The sequence below is a fragment of the Herpailurus yagouaroundi genome, unplaced genomic scaffold (genome assembly GCF_014898765.1).
Source record: "Herpailurus yagouaroundi ecotype Mexico unplaced genomic scaffold, PumYag 67793, whole genome shotgun sequence".
NCBI lineage: Eukaryota > Metazoa > Chordata > Mammalia > Carnivora > Felidae > Herpailurus > Herpailurus yagouaroundi.
In genome coordinates, this window is record NW_024420586.1 from 6953166 (window position 1) to 6971058 (window position 17893).

The window sequence follows — 17893 nt, forward strand, 5'->3', positions numbered from 1 at the left end:
TTTTATTTTATTTTATTTTATTTTTTCTGATAATGTATTTTTATTTTTTTAATATGAAGTTTATTGTCAAATTGGTTTCCATACAACCCCCAGTTGAGCCAAAGGATTTTAATAGATAAGAGGAGGATAATGATGTGTTTCCTGCAGTATGGTTTTAACAGTTGTGAAAAACAATTGCAATGCCCAAAGATGATACTCAGTATATTCTGTTAGCTTTTCTGCTTTCCAGTGTGAAATAATGTGATCCATATAAACCAGTATGCACATTTAAAAAAATGATGGATTTATAAAAAAACTGTTTTCAGAAGTTCACTATTGCATAATATCCTAATGATATATTTTTTTATATTCTACATTTTCTGTTATGCAATTTTTATTTCTATATCCTAGTTGATTTGTACAACTTCCTCACCTCTGAAGCATATGCAAATACTCTGCTTAGCTCATGCTCTTACATTACATCCTCAGTTCTACAATAATATGATATTAGTTGGGGATAGGTCACAAAAAGGTGTGTTGCTGTACAGGTTTCCAGCAGTGAAAGGATTTGATATAAAGAATTAATTGCCTTACTGAACCACTTGGAAAAACTGCGGGAATAAAATTCAGGGGAAAGTACCATTAACTCTTGGTTTGACCACAGCCTTGCAGAGAGTCAGAAAATTCTGTAGACCACAGGAAACCACTAGCAATTTTCACCACTGCTTGTATCATCAAAGCAGGTGATTTTTAGGGAAATGCCTAGTGGCTGCTGTAAAAATGTCATATCTGCTGAAGCCCACACTTCTGCTCATGATCACCTGGGAAGCCACAATTAAGTCTTCAGCCTCTCCCTGGGGGCTTGCAAATCTGATACAAGATTTAGAAAATGTGTTAGGTACCCATGCTTCTGGTCCAACTTGTGACACAGGGAGGGAGCATAGCAGGAGGAATGGTTTTGAGTTGTTAACACAAAAGCTGGCACAATTTTTCTGTGACTGTTCATTCTTACTCTAATTTCTCAGGCATGCCCTATTTTGGGATTCTGATCTCCATTCTTCCTGTTACTGCAGTAATGGCTATTGAATAACTAAATAGCTTCAAGACAGAGCTTGACTTGTGTTTATCATGTCACTGTCTCACATCTTTATATCTTATTTTTCTCAGAAACTTATCCTCTGCCCATATGTACACCTATTAATTTTGGTTTTCTCCTGTTGAAAAAAAAAGTTTGTTGACCAGAGGTATGCAAATTATGGCACATAGACCATACTTGCTGGCTGTTTTGCAAGTAAAGTTTTACTGGAAAACAGTCATACCCATTTGTTTCCATACTGTCCGTGGTTGCTTTCACATCCAAATGTTAATATTTGCAACAGAAGACATGAAGCCTAAATTATTTACTATTTATTCCTTTATAGAAAAAGATTGCTAATGACTGGTCTAGATAATATATAAAAAAAGGAATACCACAGGTGGCTTTTTTCACTTGCCTATTGGATTTATTTCATTATTAGTTCATTGTAGATTTTCTGATCTCATGGGTATATGATGTCATCAAATTGCACATACTTTTGTGGAACTCTGTCCACAATCTTAAGAATAAAATTGTCATGTATGCAACATAAAAGTGTTTGTTGACCCCATACAATGAATATATTGAAAATTGTCCTCCTGTGTTAGAGATTGTTCTTTCACTTGTATTCTGCAAATCTGTTTTTCTCATAGTGTACCATGTCATCTTGATTCTCACATGGTCTACTAATAACTGGGTAGCCTTATTCTTTATCAAAACCTCTTGTCAACTTTGAGTGGTGCCAGTGATCGTTGCTTTTTAATAACTTCCTTAACACATTTTTGAAACTGTGATATGCTAGTTAGTCTGTTTTTTCCCCCAGTAATTTGATGTCAGATCTTACTAGCAACTTGATCCTGCTGGTTTCTTTTGAGCCATGGAGACAACATAGTGGTATCAAAGCCCTGTCATCCCTTGTCACCTGATTATTCACCCATATCTTTCCTTCATTTTCTCTTGTATCTTTTCCTATCTTTGAACTGATTGTTTAAATAAGAGGGTTTGAGAGAGGGGGAAGAGGAGACAGAACTTTAAAGATCTTTTTTATAGCTATTATCAATTATTTCTTATCAACTATTTCTCCTTCAGCGTCTTCAGTTGTCTTTTTTAATCTTGTGAAACAGAATGCTTTCTTCTCAAGCATTATAATTTGTCTCTAGGTAGTGGTTTTTTTTTTTTTTTTTTTTTTTTTTTTTTTTTTTTTGCATGACCTCTTACTTTGCTCATCACCTTGGCTCTTATTCTACATACTCTACTCACTTGCTCTTTGATTTCTACTCTTTTTGCTACAATTCTGACAATTTCTTAACCTCTATTTAAAAAAAATCTTTTCTCCTCATCATTAAATGCTTCTCCAATGGAAGTATTCATTTTGTTCTTTAAAGCATTTCAATATTCTCCTTCCCTTGAGTATATTTCATATGCCATTTTAACCTGCTCCTTCACAGTCAGAAATCTTGAAAGCAGAGGAGTTCATTCTTCCTCTTGAATATATATATTTTTATTCAGTTTTCTCACTGTTCAGTAAGGATTTATTCCCTGTCCACACTGTTGAAAATTTACTAATTTTTTGAGAAAATAATTTAACTCTTATCAAGATAGGGGTTTCACTTTGTATACCACTGTGTCTTTTTTCACCTATACATTTAACCAGCTATTGTAAAGACCATCCACATCTATATTTGGTTTTGTCATAAATCTGATAGCAAATATCTAAATATAAAATCTCAAATGCTGTATTTTACAAAGTGATTCTAAGTATATTTTGGTGGATAATGTTTTCCTGAGTCAACATTGAAAACCCTTCCCAAGACCAAATCAATGAAGTGGAGTTATTAAATGCTTCCTTCTTTCATATTTCTTTGAATGTAGGGCAGCTACATGTATAAATGTGATATTTCCCAATCCCCAATTCATTTACATTATCACATATCTTCCACTGTAGATCTTGTATTAATAAATAACTTCACAAAAGTGTATGTTGGCATTATTCATGTCCCATTGACTGATAAAAAATTAGCTTTAAATTTACATTGTCAAATGTGGTAGCTGGTAGCCACATGTGGCTGTTTAATTAAAGTTCATTAAAATTAAAAATTGAGTTTTCAGTTGAACTAGTCCTATTTCAAGTGCTGAATAGTCACATGTGGCTACCAGCTACCACACTAGACAGCATAGGTACAGAACTTTTCCATTATTACACGAAGTTCTAGATAATCTAAATAGTTGAATATGTAATTCCTTTATTTGTAGTTCATTCTTCCCAATCATACTAAGCCCACTTTTTTGTATTAAGGTTGTGTAAAGTTCATTTCTCTCATATGAGAATCCAAGTGCTGCAACTGTAAACTGTAGTGGTAATTTGTGCTTGGTATTACACGCTATTTCTGTCCACCCCCCACATTTGTCATTTAATTCAGTTGAATTCCCTTTTCTTGTGTTCTCCAATCTATTCCTTAGACCAGTTGTTCTCAAACTTTAAAGTGCATCACAATCACTGGTAAGGTTTGTTGTGACAAAGGTTGCAGGACCTCACCTCCCAGATTCTGATTCAATGTGTCTTGGGTGGGGTCTGATAATTTTCAGTTTTATCAAGTTGTCAGGTGGTGTTAATGCTTTTCTGGTCTGGTGCATCCCACCTTGAGAACCATTGCCTGGGGAAGACTTCTACTTCCCTCTGCTTAGTTTCTTATACACAGAGCTGTGCTTCATACACCCCTCACACATGTCACTATTTTTTCTACATAATTTATTAATTCCTTCCTGTTTATATTTTAAACTTATTTTTTTTTTAAATCATCATGTATTTCCCTCATAACTTGAAATCCATTTCTCTTAACTGTACCTTAGTTTCCCCAGACCCACTGTGTTCTCTCTTTTTTCTTGCTTCCCCATGAGACTTAGAGTGTTTCGTTTGTACAGATGTTTCTTGTTTTCTTTCCTCTTTGCCTTGTGTGTGGGGTCTTGAAAGTGACCCAGCAAATGTGCCTTCCTCCCTTTTATTGTGACATGTCCTTGGGCCTGTACTTTTTATTTTTAATAGTGGTACTTGTTTCAGGAGGCACTGTGCTATCCCTGCACTCCAGACTGAAACCACATTTCTTAATTGTCCTACACTTACGTGACTGGGCAAGTGACAGCTATATCATGTCTTTAGCTGTCTTTCATATAGTAGCAGTAATATCTCTACGTAACGTAATGAAAATCTCTTGGCAGGTCATCAGCACTCTCCCCTCTTTGTCACTTTTCTCTATCACAGTTGTGTTTTGCATCCCCAATCTCTGACTGTCTCCAACTTTGACTGGATTGGCTGATGTTAATCACCTTTTAAACGCACTGTCACAATATCTGTAGTTTGTTCCCAAAACGTGACCCTTTTTCGTACTGTACAGTGTCTAAAAATATTTTTGTTGCCATGCTGGATTGGAATGTATATCAAACTTTTTACTTCTTACTGCATAGGTGTACCCTGGATTCATTGCAGTTGAAGTAAAAAGCACATTGCAGTTTTATTCCTGCTACACGGTAAGGCATCTCCTGTGAAACAACTCATTAGGATACAGCCTTGTATTGTTAAACAGGGGCCTCTAGAGTCAGAAAGTCTGTTTTCACATTATTTCTCTGCTTTTCATGTTTCTCATCTGCACAATGGGCTAGTATTAGCATCTATCTAAAAAAATTACCGGGAATAACAAACCAAAGAAGGTACTTCACACAGTGCTTGGTTCATGCTAAGTGGTAAACCTTGGCTGTTACTAATATTGTTATATAGTCATATCTTCACATGAGAAAATTTATTTCTTCCTCCTTTTCTTTATCTTGCAGAAGATGTAATAGACAAGTTAGTAGATAAATTTGTAATAAAGATTTTCCTAATCTTTATTTTACTAATAGTATCTTTTACTTTTTCTTCATTTACCTCAGCTTTTATAGCCTTTATTTCTTTTTCTCATAATCACTTTATGAGTGATTCAGACAGCACAAAGAAATTCAAAGATGAAACACAATCATAACAACAGACTTGTTAGCATTTGCTAATTCCTATGGTTCCAGATGTTCTTAAAGTTTTTTTTTTGTTTTGTTTTGTTTTTTCTGTCACACCTTGATCTCTTTCCAGCCTGCAAGTCCCACCAGTTCGGGTTGTTGACTAGTGTTATCTTTGCAATAACCAAGTGAATCCATCAGAGCCAGAGTTACTATGTGTCTTTTACAGGTTTGGAAAGTGAGGCCCAAACCAACAGACATGAGGTAGCAATGATAACATAGTCATAGACTATAAATAAGGTTGCTATTCAGAGCTGTGTAAGTGGTCCGCTTCGGCCTGAATGGGTGTCCTCCCCGTTGGAGACATCCAATTCCCAATTCGTTTACAGGATCACGTATCTTCCACTATAGATCTTATATTAATAAGTATCTCTTAATGTGTGAAACACATTATATAACAAATAAATATTTGTTAATGTGTGAAAATGGTTTCCAGCAGGGTCTTGAGGAGAGGTTCCTATTTCCAGTTTGCCCATAGGTGCCACAGGAACTCTTACTGGACCTGAGAACTGAACACACATAGGCTGCTTTATAGTTAATTCTTTATTTACCATTCTACAAAACATAGATTACTGTTTTCCTTTTTCTAGTTCCTTGTATCCTCTTACCTTTTAATCACTCTTTTTCCCTCAATAGCCCATCTGTTTTTCTTTTTGTCAGGTAGAAAAAAATACATGCCTTTCTTTTCATTTGGGAAGACAAAATGAAAGCATATAAAACAGTTGAAAAGCCAGGTAACCTTTATTGCATGTGATTATGTTGTAGACTATGGGATGACTGATACGACTGATATATTTTAAATGGCAAGATAAAATTTAGAAAGCTTACTTGTTAATGTGAGGTAGGTAGATTGAAGATGAAAGCAATTCAGGCTATTGCAAATGTCACTGTAGGAGACCATGAGAACCTGGGTTGGTGTACCACAAGTTAATAATGGAAATTATTTGCTTTATAGAAGGGGCTCACAGAAGAAGTTAATTGCAAATGTACATGGTTGGTTGACTATAAGTGAACAAGGGGAATAAAAATGACTGAGTTGAGGTAATTGGGATGGTGATGATGCCATGAGAAGCAATAGAAAAAAAAAGAGAAAACAAGTTTGACAGGAAAATAGTTGAAAAGAGCTGGAATTAGAGTAGAAATTCCATTTGAGTAATAGATGGGACAGGAAATTGGGGGTAAAATAAGCAATGGAACAAAATATCACAGGTAGCTCAATAGAAATGCCTTGAGAGATGTCACAGGGGTACAGTTCTCTAAGAGTGAAAGAGAGAGGCTAGTATTTTCAGAGTGCCACAGATAAGGACCTCCTGCAGGTGAGAATTAGGAGAAGGATGACTAGCAAGCACATAATTTGGAAACAGGTTCTCAAGAAAAATGGAATGCTCAGGATTGATGACTGTTGTTCATAAATTAAAATGAGGATTGTATAAGTTTATTCTGCTTTTTTATTAGTGATTTGTCAAACTTTATTTTTACTATATCTTGGTGTTTTTATCAGTTAAAACCCTCATCTTAAGAGAGCCCCCTGAAAACCATCTTTTTAAATCTCTTCTTCAGTCTTAGATTCCCAAATGCCTTCCTTTTCTAACCTGATCTCCTTCTATGAAACAAAGAGGTTTGATTTAAAAGTAGTGCCTTTGGCTCTCTATAAGTATAAAAAATACTTTCTTCGTATTCTTACTGAATGGTTTTTTTGTTTGTTTTGTTTTGCTTTGTTTGTTTGTTTTTTAGCACATCACAGGGTTTTAGCAGCACCGCTGTAAAGGAGCTCTGGATGCAGTGCTCTCTGTCTTCAGTTAAAAATGAGAACAGAACATATAAGTTGAGATAACGTGAGCATCAATAAGAATACTAACCACAGTGATTGGGACACATCATATATTTAAAGACTTGTGTGTTCATAAACATGATGAAAAAAGATACCTTGTTAGTATCCATGGAAGTAACTAGGACCCCAGTTCATTTTGAATTTTTTTTTCCAACGTTTATTTTGGGACAGAGACAGAGCATGAACGGGGGAGGGGCAGAGAGAGAGGGAGACACAGAATCGGAAACAGGCTCCAGGCTCTGAGCCATCAGCCCAGAGCCTGACGCGGGGCTCGAACTCACGGACCGTGAGATCGTGACCTGGCTGAAGTCGGACGCTTAACCGACTGTGCCACCCAGGCGCCCCCCCCAGTTCATTTTGAAAAGAGGCAAGCAAAGGAATTGAAACACATATTTGGCCTGCCTTATCTGTACTACTTGTATTTCAGACTAAACCCGTTGGTAATAAGGAAAACTTATTTTGGGGTAATAAATAAGAAATAAACATGAATATTGAATGCAGAAGACCTGAGAATGTCACTGTTTTACTGCCCATGATGAAATCAACATTAAAGATTGACGGGGTACTTGAGCATTCAGGTGTCACATCAGCCTGAAACTTCCTGAATCACTGAGGAATGTTGGCATCACTAAGGTGATGCAATCATAAATCAGGGCCTCCATAGGGTTTTGTACCAGGGAAGTATTTTTGCCTATTTATTTTTAAAGATAAATGTACTCTAGATCTTTACCTTACCTTTTTCATGAGGAATTAAAAAAAATCATTTCCTAAGCTTTTAGGACTCCAACTGATAAAAATTAAAATTTTTAAAGAGAAAAGTTTTTTAATTGGTGTTTAAAACCTGATTGATTTTGTGGACTTGTAGAATGGAAAATAGGAGGTCATGATGAAGAGCCAAGCCAACTTCCCATGGCCTGATGATATTATGGTCCTCCTTATTTAGTGAAAAACTAAACAAAAAGTTGCTGTGTTCATTTATTGAATATTAGTGTAACCAAATATTTATAAGTCCGAAATAATAATTGGAAACTGACAGAATAACTGCTCTGCAAACTCTTGGATCTATTAACTAACTCTATTGTGGGTTTTACTGAATCCTACAACAATCCTTAAATAATCACAGAAAAAATGAATGGGAAACAGAGGTTGTTAAAAATTGGCAGATCAAACAACAGAAGTCTCATTTATAGAACATTATACTATCCAATAAAGAAGAAATGTTGTTTTAGATTGCTTAAAGAAAAAGTGCCTGTGCTTTCTTCAGATCTGGGCAGCACCAATCTTTTATCATTTCATATGGATGGGTCTGAAAAGCAGTAATGTGGGTAATTTCAGTTTATCCCTATAAGACTAATTCTTAGTACCCTAAAACAAAAAAAAGTCTATCTTTTGTTTAAATATACTTCAGTATGTTCATAATTTAAAACAGGAATTTTGTAACTTAGAAAAAAGGGGATTATTGAATCATATCACAGATGGTGTCGTTGTGGAAGTTAGTAATACCTGGGTTTAAATTCTGGCTCTGCCAGTTAATAAAAAGTTACCTTACCTGTGTAAGCCTCAGTTTCCATGTCTATAAAACGAGTTTAATAATAGTACCAACTTTCAAATAGCTGTTGGAATAAATGACAAAATAGTTCAAATAGCTTAGCGTAGTGCTTAACACATTGTAACACTTAAAAAAGTTAACTATTATGATTAGCCTGTACATAAATGAATTCTAGATGAATTAAAAATTTAAATATAAAGAAATTAAACATAACAAAATTCTGTAGAAAACATGGTTATCAATTGGTAATTTATGAATGGAAGGGAGTAATTTAAATGATGGAAGACCTCATAAAAAGCATAGTAGTAAAACTTACAAACATAAAACAGAAAATACTAAGTGGAAATATTATTATAATGAAAAGTAACAAATATTTATATCCGTAATATTTAATGGACTTTGACATATGAAAAACTTAGAAATAAAAAGGCATGCATGGAAAATTCTGTAACACACACACACACACACACACACACACACACAACCATTATGAAAAAGACAAAAGAAATAGAAAAAGCCAAATAGGATTCAAAGAGGATTAATATAAAGAAGAAAAGAGAAAATCGTCTGTGTTCTTTACTTCTAATTGGTAACCATTTTTAGAATCTGATAGTTTCTTCCAGACACATCTACATACCTGTGCAAATGAATGCATGCATACACATACACCTTGCATCCTGTCTACATTTTACTTGGTTTCCCATTATTCCATGATGATTTTCTTCTTAATTATTTTTATTTTTTAAAGTTGATTTATTTTGAGAGAGAGGGTAGGATAGGTGGAGCAGAGAGAGAGGAAGAGAGAGAATCTCAAGCAGGCTCCAAGCTCAGTGTGGAGCCCAATGCTCAGTCTCAAAACCTGTAAGATCATCACCTGAGCCAAAATCAAAAGTTGTACACTTAACGAACTGAGCCACCCAGGCACCTTCCCATGATTATATTTTGTTGTTTGAAAAGAGTCTTGAAAAATTGTTTTGGCTCTGTAGAATAGTATCCTATTAATGAGATTTCTGGATGAAGGTTCGTGAAACTCAACCTTAACTAGATTTCAGAAATACAGAATAGAACTTCATGATTCATGTAACCAAAGCATAGGAAAGACTGTATGGAAGAGGCCTTAGGAATTAGAGAAACAAGGGAATTCATTATTACGAAGTCTCTCTTTTTGGACTTTTTGCCAACTTCAAATTCTTAGTTTTTTCCTGGGTTAGTAGGGAACATGGACACACATGATTGTAGTCTAGCATCGTCATGACTTCATATTCAGGGAAGTAAAGAATTTCTCTCCTAACTTTAATTAGATGAACTCCAGGGAAGACCTCTGTTGGTCATTTGGGTTACTTATTTGTTCCTGGACGTTTATGTGGCCAAGGATATGTGACAAGGAGAGTAGATTGTATCTAATGATGAGCTATGAAGATCTGTTATGAAGAGACTAGAAGTGTACTGGGTGGACAAAGCAATGATTATTACAATATGAATATCCCATAATTTAGTGAGTCTTTGCTACATTCATGGACATTAAGGATTTTTTAACATTTGATGTTGTAGTTAATGCTGATGATGGTTCTAGTGCATGAAGCTTTGTTGAAATTATTGTTGGTTTATTTTTCAGAATGTATTTACTAGAATTAAAATTTTTTTCTAATCACATGTACATCTTTGAGTCTTTTAATACAAAGATTGGAACCACATCTTTCATGCACTTAACTTACACAAATTCAACTATGTCTAATCACAAATAAATACAGCCAAGATAAATCAAGACAGAAACTAAGTGGGGAAAGAATGAAAGAGAGATAACAAGAGTGAGAAGAGTAAAATCCAGTTCAGTAGCTGGATCCCACCTACCTCAAGCCAATGACCTTACTCTTGGAAAGGAGCAACATGAGCTAGGATTCTCTAGTCCTGTGTTATCTTAGTTCTCATTGGCATGCCTCTCATAGTGTGAGATTGTTCCTAGTTGAGTTTCATTCTGGTGATTAAAGTTAGATTTTCTTTTTTTGTACAACATGGTTCCTAAACACATGCCAACCACTTTACTACTCCACCAAAAGAAACAGCAATCTGTTCAATACTGGAGGAAAATCTGGCTGTTCAATACTGGAGGAAAATCTTACCAATTCTGTGTACTTTTTTTCTTTCATTTGATAATTTAAGTGGTTTCTCAAGGATAATTTTGACTATGCTTGATTTTCAACTTCCACACCAGCTTTAAAGCTACCCGCCGCCCCCCCCCCCCCAAGTAAGATTGAATTTTGGTACCACTGGAAGGTATGCGCTCATATTTCACTTCATCTATACCTGTTTTGTCTAAGAGTTCTCTAAAGTTAGTCTGAAAATATCTAATTACTAGAAAAAGAACTAGTTAATATAATTAACAAATATAAGAGTTGCCAGCCACATTTCATTTTTATTAAATAGAGTATATGACAACTTGACTTTGCTAAATAAATGGAATATAAAATTACTAATTTCTTCTCAACTATAAGCCTAGAACCAAGATAATCAACAAAGCGGATTGATTTTTTTATAGTGATCAAATCTTCAGAAATACTCCAGCACCTTATGGTATTGTGTTAGAATGATTTAAAAAAATCAAAAAAAGATCTGTTCTTTATTGTATTAATGTATCTAAACTTAGTTCATGTCCATTAAGACCCTTCTAGTGTGCTAGAAATTGTAGTATAATTCCCAAAGTCAAATTTGATTCCATTATTCTTCTTCTTTAAAAATTCAGTCAACTTTGGAAAGGTAATTATTTGACATTGCAAACAACTGATGCTTCAGTCATGTGCATATCAATTATATGATGAAAATCCCTGCATATCACTATGCCCGCTATTGAAACACTGTAGCATTCAGTAGCCATTCTTTCTATTTGGTAATGTTAGTTTGCCCTTCCATAAAATTCTTTGTGGGGCCCACACTATGATAACAGTTAGAGTACAACATTGGGATATCCTTTTCATTTGTAGATGACTCTAATAGGGTAGTTATTTGTGGAGATAAGGGAGACTTGGTTTAGTATATTCAGTGACTTAAAGGAACATAATTCATTGCCTTTGATACTTCAGAATACTAAAGTAAGTGAGGTAGGTACTGATTTAATTTTAAAGTAGGGCATGTTATTTTTCAGTTTACTCTTTTAAATACCCAATGTTTACCAAAGCACAGAGCTCAATAAAGCTGAACTAAATTTTTAAAAAAATGACAGTTTTACCTTTGAAAGATAAAGAAGAAAACTTTTCCTCCTTTACCCCGGTTTACCTGTTCATCTTCCATTCTGAGCACCAAATATACCTGCCTTCTCAACAATCATCCAAATAAGGAAAGTACATTTTCTCTTTATGGTCAGAGAGATTGACATTGGGTTAGGAGTCCCTGCTAAATAGAGCTGTGCATTTGATAGATTGATGATACACTAAGAGGTGAATATGGGCAGAAGAAAGCCTTTACTGGAGGTAAAATGAATCAACTCGATGGTGAAAAACAAGGGACGTGGAGTTTTCTTATTTAATAGATATGGAGAACTTGCAAGAGTGACTCAATTTCAGGAAGACCTTTTTTTTTTTCAACGTTTATTTTATTTTTGGGACAGAGAGAGACAGAGCATGAACGGGGGAGGGGCAGAGAGAGAGGGAGACACAGAATCAGAAACAGGCTCCAGGCTCCGAGCCATCAGCCCAGATCCCGATGCGGGGCTCGAACTCCCGGACCGCGAGATCGTGACCTGGCTGAAGTCGGACACTTAACCGACTGCACCACCCAGGCGCCCCAGGAAGACTTTTTAATGAAATCTTAGAAAATAATAAATGCTGGCAACAGCTAACACATATTGAGTGTTTATCAAGTGCCAGAAAGTATCTATATACTTTTATTAACTCCTTTAATCTTCACAGTGGCCCTCTTAGTTCGATAATATTGTTGTCTCCATTTTACAGATAAGGAAACTGAGATTTAGTGGACTTAAGCAGATGACACCAATTGCAAGTGGATTCAAACCTAGAGAGGCTGAAACCATGGTTCAGTAACCACTGGACACTATATTATTTCAAGAAAGAAAAAGACAGCTCCGAAGTTTTAAAAGTTAGCTTTTGCTATGATTATTATGGAAAGGGGTGGGGGGAGATTTTGGAGAAAGCAGTATGTATTGTCAAAGCTGCAGAGACTGTTGCAAAAGACCTTGTTTTGGGGGGAACTGGAGGACATATTGAGTGTTGGGGAAGCTGTTTTGTATTATTTTGAGTGGTTAGGATTTGCTTTGAGCTATTGCATAGATTAAAGATTGAGGATTAGAATCTATAACAATTTTCTTTTCTGATAGATTTGTGGCTTGACATGAATAGAGAAATGTACTCTTGTAAAGATATAACCTGTTGAAGCAGAAAACTGTCAACTTCTCAATCATGTCTATTCAAAGAATGACTTTGCAGTACCACGTCCTAAGGAATTTTATCTGAAGTCAATCTGAAAATCAGAGATGTCACCTTCTCACTCCTTAAATTACTACCATAGAGGTGGTTGAGTTAACAAAAAACGATTTATCTAGTACCTGTCAAGATTGTCACATGCTCCTCACTTACCAAATACAAGCACTTCAAGAGCTGCTCAATATATTCAGTAATTTATTTACCTAATATTGCGTAAATAAATCTTTATCTTAAAGTTTATGCCATTTCTAAAAATTACTTAAACTTTGAGACTTTCAAATCATCATTGACATTGGTTCTCCAACCTGTGATATGGCCTCTTTTCTCTATCATAAATATCTACTTTCATCAGTGGTACAATTTGACACATTTTAAAAAATGATACCTGAGATGGCTGATAGGGAAAATACATGAATAATTGAATAATTACATGAAGATGTAATTGTCTCCTCAGTTGAATTAGCTGAGGAAGAGGGTACAGTGGAAGGAGCTCTGGACTGAGGTATATATACACATACCCATGCACACACAGACACGCATACACACATATAGATTTTGCTTGAATATGTGGGGTATGTATGCTCATATGCACATGTATACATGCATTCTAGAGCTAAGCATAAGTTTTATGCAGTGATCTGTGTAATCCTTTATAACTCAGAATTGTCTAAAATACAGTGAATGAGAAGCGCCTGGGTGGCTCAGTCGGTTAAGCGGCCGACTTCAGCTCAGGTCACGATCTCGCAGTCCGTGAGTTCGAGCCCCGCGTCGGGCTCTGGGCTGGTGGCTCAGAGCCTGGAGCCTGCTTCCGATTCTGTGTCTCCCTCTCTCTCTGCCCCTCCCCCGTTCATGCTCTCTCTCTGTCCCAAAAAATAAGTAAAACGTTAAAAAAAAATTTAAAAATAAAAAAAAAATAAAATACAGTGAATGGATAAAGAAAATGGAATATTACTCAGCCATAAGAAAGAATGAAATCGTGTCATTAGCAACAACATGAATAGACCTAGAGGGTATAGTGCTAAGTGAAATATACCAATCTGAGAAAGACAAATAGCATGTGATTTCACTCTTACGTGGAATTTAAGAAACGAATGAACAAAGGAGAAAAATGACAAAAAATTAGACTTTTTTTAATGTTTATTTTTGAGAGAGAGAGAGAGACAGGGCATGAGCGGGAGAGTGACAGATAGAGGAAGACACAGAATCTGAAGCTGTCTCCAGGCTCTGAGCTGTCAGGACAGAGCCCAACGTGGGGCTCGAGCTCGTAAACCGCAAGATCATGACCTGAGCCAAAGACAGGTGCTTAACCAACTGAGCCACCCAGGTGCCCCAAAATTAGACTCTTAAATGTAGAATGGTGGTTGCCAGAGGGGAGGTTGCTGAGGTAATGGGAGTAGTAGTTAAAGGGAATTATAAGTACACTTATCTTGATGAGGACTGAAGAATGTATAGAAATGGTAAATAATTACATTATACATGTGAAACTAACATGACTGCATGCTGATTACACTTGAATAAAAACAAATGGCACTAGATGTGACAAAAAGACATGGAGAAGCTTAAAAAATAAAAATGGTGCAAAAAGTTAAAAAAATGATCGCTGATCAAATGTATATTCTTGCTCTTCTGGAAGTCTGAGGATTTTGATTAAGTATCATTTTGAATTAACTGAATAGTATTGCTCACTGTTTGATCATGCCAATATGCATACCTAGAGTATGTGTGTTACATAGAAGACCATAATGTTGAATAAATCCCTTGATGGATTTTTGTTTACTGTAGTTAGAAACACATAGTAGGCTGTCGCTTCTCAAGTGCCCTAAATAGATGATGAATATTAAAAACGTGATGTAGATTTTTATTATCTCTGATTTAATGTTCACGAAAATATAGCTCAGTTTAGTTGGAATTCTAACTATCAAAGTCTAGCTCTACAAAATTCTGATTTCCATCATCTTGACTACATTGGTTTTGTGCACTTTGATCTTTATTTTGTGTTATACAGAAGTCAATATGTTGATATACAGACACATCTGCTGCTTGGATAGTAATTTTAGAACTGGCTCTTTTTCCAAGCACATATAGGACATTGAGCATTCGTACTATGTGCTCCTGTTGGCACTTTCCAGTCATAAAACTTATGAAGAATTCCAAGAGCTATGTGAAGGAAATTCCCTTTGTTCTATTTTTTTTAATTTTTTCATGTTTTCTTTTTAATGATTATCTGTGAGAGAGAGACAGAGACAGTGCAGGAGAGGGGGAAGGGCAGAGACAGAGGGAAACACAGAATCTGAAGCAGGCTCCAAGCTGTCAACACAGAGCCTGATGTGGGGCTTGAACTCATGAACCGCAAGATCATGACCTGAGATGAAGTCGGATGCTCAACCGACTGAGCCACCCAGGTGCCCCAATGCTTGTTTATCTTTGAGAGAGAGAGAGTGAGTGAGTTAATGGGGAAGGGACAGAGAGAGAGGGAGATGGAATCTGAAGAAGGCTCCAGGCTCTGAGCTGTCAGCACATAGCTCGATGTGGTGCTTGAACCCACAGACCACAAGATCATGACCTGAGCCTAAGTCAGGTCCTTAACCTACTGAGCTATCCCAGAGCCCCCTTTTTAAAAATATGTTTTTTAATGTTTATTTTTGAGAGGGGGGGAGGGAGGGAGGAAGAAAGGGAGAGAGAGGCAAGAGTGCAAGCTGGGGAAGGGCAGAGAGAAAGGGAGAGGAAATTCCTTTTGTTCTAATTGAACATTAGTGTATAGAGTAAAATTGTATTTGTGAGAAACTATATGAACAGCAAGTGGCCTGTATTTTCTTCATTTCCATAGTGTCAATATTAATTTTATAGTTATTAGGAATTGAATGACTGCAACCTGAATGTTAAATCACCAACTCATTAGAATTCCTAATCAGTGTAACATTGCTTTTAAGATAAAGTTTGTGTAATGTATTGAATTGGTTTTCTTGTTGTTCATAGCAGTCTAACTATAGACCAGCTATTTCTTTGAATACAAAGATTATATATTCATTTGTTTGAAAGAATCAAGAGTGTTATAGCTAGTAAAAAAGAAAAACAGAAAAAAAAGCTGCAACATTAAATGAGGTCATTGAGTGTGAAGTGAAATACCACAGAGACCCATTTATTTATACCTGATATGAAAAGCAATGACACTATAAGAATTTGAGTTGAATCATAGCCTGTATTTATATAGATAGATTTAGGGGAAAAATAAAAAGATTTGGTTTAGCATAAGAAATGTCCTAGTTACTGCTGCATTACACGCAACATAGAATGTTATTTCTGTTTCATTCTACTGATCATATGAGCTAAAGGGCATCTCAGATTCTAGAGGAGTGGAGAAATAGATTCCAGTTCTCCTTGGTATAATAAATGTATGTATGGAAAGGATGAAATTTATTAGCCATATTAGAGATAGCTATCCAAGAAGTAGGTATTTAATGGTACTTGGATACATTGAATATCACTATCGGGAGAACAAGTAAGGGAATATTGAAAGTAATTTACATGTAAAATATTGCTAGCTTATGCCCATAATTAAAGTAATACATATACACTGTGTTTTACCATTTCATGAAACATAGGGTGACACAGTATATCCTATTGTGTTGATGAAGTAGTTGTCATTCTGGGGACACTTTCCACTTTGAAGATCCTGGATATAGGCGGGCATTAGGAAGAGTTTCATGTTGCTCTTACATCAGTTTGTTGCAATGTGACATTAAGTCTAAAATGATATAACTTTGAAAAATATGACTAGATTACATAACTCAAATATTGGAAGCAGAAATTGTAGTGTTAATATTCAGTTCTTTCATCAAAAAGGTAAAAATACTCAATCTACACTTTGCAAAGACCTTCATGTTAGCCATTGGTGTGGCACACTTGGGACTTGAATCTGGGTCTCTCAAGTTATTGCCCTTCCTGTTATTGAATGCATCCACACTCCTTTCCAAAAGTCTGTCCTGTTAGTTACGATCTGGTAATCCACATAGAAGGACTGTCCTCACCAAATGGTGAATAAGAGCTTGTTATTTCATTACATTTTCAATGTTTTGTGGTCTCTAGAGGAGTGAAAATGCTTCGTCAACTTTACAAGGAGTATAGCGTGAATAATTTAAGTACATACGGTGAGCCAGGGAGAATCTAGTTTTGATGGACCATGAACCTTATACAATTTTGACCCCACTTTATAAGATAGAAGGATGCAAAATTACAACTACAGAATTAAGTGCAAGGCTTTAAAAAAGAGGCCTGTGTATTTTAAGGGTCCTCAGGCTCAACTTTCATCAGCCTCTGGTGGTGAGTCAGTTAGTTTAATTGAAAGAATAGAGTTTTGATTGGCATTTTGGAAGAACATGTTGTCTCTCTAGATAAAGTGTTGTTGTTAGTAGGCACAACTGAAGGAACATTATTTCTCTGGACTTAGTGATTTCCTCTCACATTTACAGTGGGTCTTAAATGCAGTCTTGTTTACGTGTATGAATGTATACAAGGACATTGAGGCAATGCTTTGTACCTCTAAGTATTATGGCACTTTGTCACAGAGTGATTTAGACATGTGGCCTTGCTTTTTAAAAACCTCCAGCTACCAACATTTAAGGTAGGAAGCAGTGCTGTTGATCTTTGGAGGCTAAAGACTTATATGAATGATGCATTAAATTGGCATGTTAAAGCAAGCTTGTGTAACTTTTGAAAGTCATCTAATTATACAGTATTCCATCTTAGTTTATCCATTTACTATGAGGATAAATGAAGATACCATCTGATGTGTTTTGAAAAATGAGTTGCTATTAGTGGGCTCAGTTGAAGTATTCAGAGAAATGATGCATATACAAGATAGCATTTTCCAGGCCGTGTCCAGTGTTAATATGCCACACATGGAGTGCATGATAGGCACAGAGGAAATAAGGATAATATTTTACATTACAGAGTGTTTTGAGATAGGCAAGGCCGTTATTATG